The sequence below is a fragment of the Bemisia tabaci genome, chromosome 9 (genome assembly GCF_918797505.1).
Source record: "Bemisia tabaci chromosome 9, PGI_BMITA_v3".
NCBI lineage: Eukaryota > Metazoa > Arthropoda > Insecta > Hemiptera > Aleyrodidae > Bemisia > Bemisia tabaci.
The window spans coordinates 7,766,167-7,772,090 of NC_092801.1; the positions used below are offsets into that span (position 1 = coordinate 7,766,167).

General features: G+C 40.1%; 1 long non-coding RNA gene across 1 annotated transcript; it reads left to right on the plus strand.

Moving 5' to 3' along the window:
- Window positions 1-2,981: 2,981 nt before the first annotated feature.
- LOC140225392 (uncharacterized) lies at window positions 2,982-5,685 on the plus strand. Its single transcript, XR_011900512.1, has 2 exons — window positions 2,982-3,494; window positions 4,665-5,685. It is a non-coding gene; the product is annotated as an uncharacterized lncRNA (long non-coding RNA).
- Window positions 5,686-5,924: the final 239 nt, after the last annotated feature.

Consider the following 5,924-nt stretch of genomic DNA (forward strand, 5'->3'; position numbering starts at 1 on the left):
TTCACGCTGACCGCACTGTCTTTGGCGCAATGCGTGAAGTATTCATGCATTCTTGTAGGCGCTATCCGTTTCACGCTGACCGCAATGACCGCACTGTGTTTGATGCAATGCGTGAAGTATTCGTGCAGTCTTGAAGGCGCTAATATGTGTTACATGCCGACCGCCGCGCCGAGGGCTTCTCCTTTTCATCTCAAGTCCTCGTCATCATTTCTCTCTAAGTCGCGCCGTTCCAGGCCAAATTGCGTGTTTGGTTTCTCTCTTAACTCGATTAATGAAAGGTGCTGTCTCTTTTATCACTAAGACAACAAAATTAGAAATTACTATACTCTCAGGAAATGAGAGATTTCGTCGCCTTTTCTCGTTTGTAATTTTTTTTTCAAAATTCGATTTTTTTTAAAAAAAATTGCAAAATTTGCCGCCCCCTCGATTTGCCGCCATGGGCTGCGGCCCATGTGGCCACCCCCTTAATCCGGCCCTGATCCAGAATATTAAATCCTCATCTTTTTTTTTCGGTGTTTATATTTAAGGGAAATTTGTTTCAATCTTACATATGTTTCAGTACAGGTGGTCGGCATGGTGTCAGAATCAGCAATTTGAAATTGGCGATTCAAACTACACAGTCAAAACAGATCCGTGTTTATGGTTATATTTGGATCTCTGTGGGTTACTTTTTTTCGGTCGGGTCAACCAAAATGACCTGGTTTGCGGTTGTTCGACCACATTTTTGGTTAAATCGACCGAGGCCGTAAGTTACACTGAGATATCGGGGAGATGAGGGAATTGTCCTGCTACACTAAAAATGTACTGTTGTTTCTCTCGATCTCTCAAAGAGGTTGAGAATTGCAAGTTGCTAGCGCATTGGATTACCACCAGCGTGATCCAGGTTTGATCCTGGAGGTTTGAGCCTGAGTTTTAACAATGTTGCAAATGTTCACCCCGAAGATTTGGTCAATGTAACTTACAGACTAACCAATTAAAAAATATTAACCATAGGTTTAGGTTACTTTGTGCTCTATTTTACATAGTAGCACAAAATTTAGGTCACTTTTTCTGACTGTGTATCCTTGTGCAAAATTTTGGAAAAACCGCGATCTTAAAACTGTGCCCTTAGAAATTGATGGCGGTTATGCTGGTCCGTCTTAGTCTTAGAACATTTTTGTGGATGTGAATTTCTCACTATTTGACGGATTCAATTTAAAGAGAGTATAATAATCGAACCACATTTTGTAATAATTAGGAACTACAATTTCAGGCTCCTTGATAATGTGCCTACCTACTTAAAGAAACTTATATCACATATGCTGTTTCTAAAATAAGCCAGAAACTGTAGTTCCTTATTGCCAAATGCAGTCCAATTTAAGAGAGCTATATCTGCACCACTTTATGCCTACTTCTAACCAGATAATATATCTGTATCAGTGTTTGACATTTAGAAACGCATGATTGAAGGAAATGTCACACACTTCTGAGTTGCTAAACATCAAATAAAATGCATTTTTTCACAAGTGAAAGTTTTCGCATGTTATATATTATGTGTTTTTGTGTATTTTTTACTCTAAGGGTTTTTTTAAGTCACTACTTGCATGATTTTGAACAACTTCTCGGAAAATAGCAGAGTTGTTCGATACAATTTTCCGTTGGGGCAGTATTAGGTCAATTTTCTCAACACTTCAATTTTGGACTTTCTGTAAAACCACAAATTCCACCAACTGCAAGTTTTATCCCCTACGAAACGATCCTCCTCCAGCACCTTGCCATCTGTAGATGCACGTAACCCCGTCTCTCAACCATGGCGCGCCGCGCGCATGCAAAACTTGGTCAAATTGCGAGTTCCGCGCGAAAACCAGCCACCCGTTGGCGAGAACCCGCTATTTACATGCGCGAAACTTGCAAATTTGACCCTGCCACCGGGAACAGCTGTCGATAGGCCCCTCGCGGTAACCAGACCGGAAATAGATGCACAGGAGTCTCGTAGCCGGGCCCCAGATCCGCCGTGTTAAGGAAGAACGTCGTATGAGCCTTCAGACGTTGCCAAGTTTCCTCCGATAAAAACCGAATTTACTGGGAAAATCGCGAATATTATTTTCCAAAATTTTCAGGAAATTTCGCACACAATTTGGTCTAAAATATCTGAAAATTTCAAGGAAAAATATGCACGAATTTTATCAAAAATACATGTTATTATCAAGGGAAATTTGGCAACTCTCGAATGTTCATACGGCGTTCTTCCATAGCACGGCAGAGATCCCCCCTGCCCCCCTCCTTCCGGGGGCACTCATCAAAACCATCGATTGAGTTTCACCTATGTTCACGATCTGTTGTCTGTGGTCAGGGCACCGCGGCCGTGTTGCGTTGCCGCCTAAATTTTTCGGAGACCGGGAGCTGGGCGGGGGGTTTGGGGGTTAAGGGGGGGGGGGGGGGGGGGGGTTCAGCGGCCGGAAGCCGGGGGGCGTAGCGCAGGGATCGGCGGTTGAATTTCAGCCGGGTCAGATGTATCGGACCTCCACGAACCTCTGCGGTCAATGATCGCGGATCGACGTGCCAGATTCGAGGATATTCTTCGCGTTTTTGGTCGGTGTTTGTGCGGATGCACCAGCCTCGATGTGAAAATTGGCAATTCTGCGAGTGATATTAGTTAAATCGATCGAATTGAAGCACCCACGCACGACGCACAACGGTTGCCACGTTTCTGCGATGGGAAATGGCCACTGGGTAATGGCGATTTTGCAGTTGGCCGCACTGTTATCCCTCAATTTAAATTCGTAAAAAACATCGATTTTGGGTGATGCAAGCTGCCTCGCCAAGAATCGATTGTTTTGCATGCATTTAAATGGAGGAAAAACAGTTTTGCCAATTTTCAAGAATCGCCACTGAAACTCTGGATCTGGTTCTTAAAACTAGGTCTACAAGGATTGAAAAAGAGACTCTAAATAAAGCGAAATGTTAAAATTTGGCCCATCATGTTGCGCAAATGTCTATAGATTGCGTCTTTTGAGCTTCAGTTTGAATCGTTACCGCAATAACCATAATGGAAGTATTCAATCTAAATAGATAAAGAAACATACATTGTAGCGCCTTACCCTAGCTATCGTGTGGTCCAACAGACTGATCTGTCATTTAGATAACGAGATGATGAAGTGATAAAATTAAAAAATCCAAAATAAACAGCCTTTAGAGAGAAGCAGAGGTAAATTATACGAAATTGGGAGCGGAAAAAACAAGAATTGAAAAAAACCCGTTAAGTAATCATTGTACAAAGCCGCGGGTTTATTAGTAGTGTTGTTCTGTGCGGGTATCCAATGTTACGCTGCGGTCATAGTCAAACCATTTTGCAAGGGTTTGAATTAGATTAACGACTTTCCTTAAACAAATTGATAGAGAGCTAGAGATCTTGCTAAATGCTGCATATCCTGCTGCTTTAGTAGTTTCTTAATTTGGTGCGACGTTATACCATCGATGTGAAAATGAGCTATATTCTTCGGACAAGATTAAAGGTGCGTTTTCCTCACCAGTTTCCTCGACTTTAACAAAATGCATAGAACGGTTTATTTTAGTTTCATTAAATATTAATCTAGGATTGGAATTTGCAACATTATATTAAAAATACATTCTAAAGTAACTCATCATCGATAACGTATCGAACGATCACGTATCCTTTTTTACAATACCGAGTGGTTGATTATAGTCCGTAAAAAATTGCTGATATACTGCATTTTTATATTCAGCGAGTATTTATGAGCAATTGATGCCAGAATTGGTGATTTTTCATTGGTTTTACCTGCAGTTTTGATAAAAATCAAGTAATATCCATGCAGCCACTACAAAAAATAATGTCTCAAAAACGTTGCGAATGAGAGCATGGGCGGATTGGTGAAAAAAGGCCCTAAAAGCGTGTGCTTCTAAGCCCCATACAACACACCCCATACAGGATGCATGGAATCCTCCAGAAAGACAGATTCCGGGGATCTTCAATAATTTTTAAAAATTGTCAACCGAAAGACGTATGTTTTGTCAAGAAATAAGAGAAACACCAGGGCGTTTAGCAACCTGAAAAATTGAGGGTTATCAATAGATTTTTTAAGACCAGGGAATACTTTGGCTTTAGCTCATTGTCAGTTTCTGCCTTCAGGAATAAAATTCACTAAGCGTGGCGTGGAGACTCTACCCCGTATTACACTTTTTTTTCCGAGATGTTTCGCTACATATCACTTTAAAATTCCTTGGGAAAATTCCAGTGGGAAAATTTATGTTCCGAAATTGCCGTATTCGTAAATCGAGGTATTTGTACACTGGTAAAAAAAACCTCTTGGTTCAAGAGTGCAGTTTCTTGTCGCCGGATTGTTGCTTGAAAAAAGAGTCTGGACTCTTGTTTCAAGCGGATTTTGAATTGAATCAATGAAAAACAAACAAATCAATGAAGCAACAATCCGGCGACAAGAAACTGCACTCTTAAGTCAATGCACCGCGGCATTGGTCCAAGAGGTTTTTTTACCAGTGTATGATCACGACAATGATCTAAACTATAATTTATATTATATATTATTATATCACATTAATTATTATTTTTTGTTATCATTTCTTTTACTACTAAGATATAAGTGATGAGCTGATTGAATTAAGCACTGCCTAATTTTCATGCATTAAAAGTCGTCTCCCTGTTCCAGGAGTTGAACTACAATGTTTCGAGAAAATACTCATCAGCCCGCCATTCTCGCAACAACCAAAATATCAGATGGCAATTGTGGGCCGTATGCACAGACCATGATTACGCCTTGAAGGATGAGATCCCCTCAGCAGCTGGGTCTACGACTGACACAGACACAGACCATGGGTCTCACTCCTGCCTCTTGTGTGACGCCTCCTTCCAAAAAGCGACAGACTTACAGGAACACAGGTTGTCGCATGAAGTGAAATTCCACCATGGGTGCCATGTTTGTTTTACACGCTTTAAGTGCAAAGCAACTCTAAATTCAAATTCGGATATTGGAGCCTCCGCTTGTGCTCCCTGCGCTGGGCTATATAGGGAAAGGGGGTTGATAAGGCGGCATGTTCAGTACAAAAATTGTGATGATAGACCCTCTATCGACCGGTGTTGCTTGAAAGGGTTCGAAAGGACAAATAAGGTAGCGGAATGCTTATCAAATATGCTCACCCGTTTACATCGTCCGAAGAAGTTGATGATGGACAAAGACTCAGCGGGAGAAAATCCGTTCATCTGCAGACATTGCAAGAAGGAGTTCAGGAAGAAAAATTATTTGAAGCAGCACATGATTGGGCATGTTTGCAATCGTTGTCATGCTGTATTCAAGTATACATCTTATACGAGACAGCATTTCGCGTTAACTCATTCGAAGTAGGGATCAAATGGTGAGCAAGAAGGAACGATGTCCAATAAAGTATCATTGTGTCTAGTGCGATATATACATTTTATTACTTTCTCGTTAGAGATATTTGCAGCCATAATATCATGTTGAGAAACTAAAATACAGCATTTAGCGGGCTATAAAAGAAATTCGATAAAAACTGAGATGATTTTTGGTTTCGATTATTTTTTAAGATATTTTATTTTATTTCTGAAGTTAAATGTATAGTAAGTATCTGGTTGGGAAATGTTTTTACTGAGTAATTCCGAAATATTGATTATAGTTATTCATAATTTAATTAAAAGTTGATGGCCCCTAAAAAGTTTGATTTGAGTTTGAGTCATGACATCCTAATCCAAAATAGATCTATTGGTAAAAATAGTCGGACACTGTTGGAGAAAATAATGTATGTCCTGCATTGAATCTGAATAATGTTTAATACTTAATTCTAAAAAATAGATTGATTTTTAATCTTTTTGAGAATGTAAAGGAAATATTTAGATCAACTATGCATTGAACGTATGGGAGTGATTAATTTCAATCAAAAGGGTCCAGTGCACT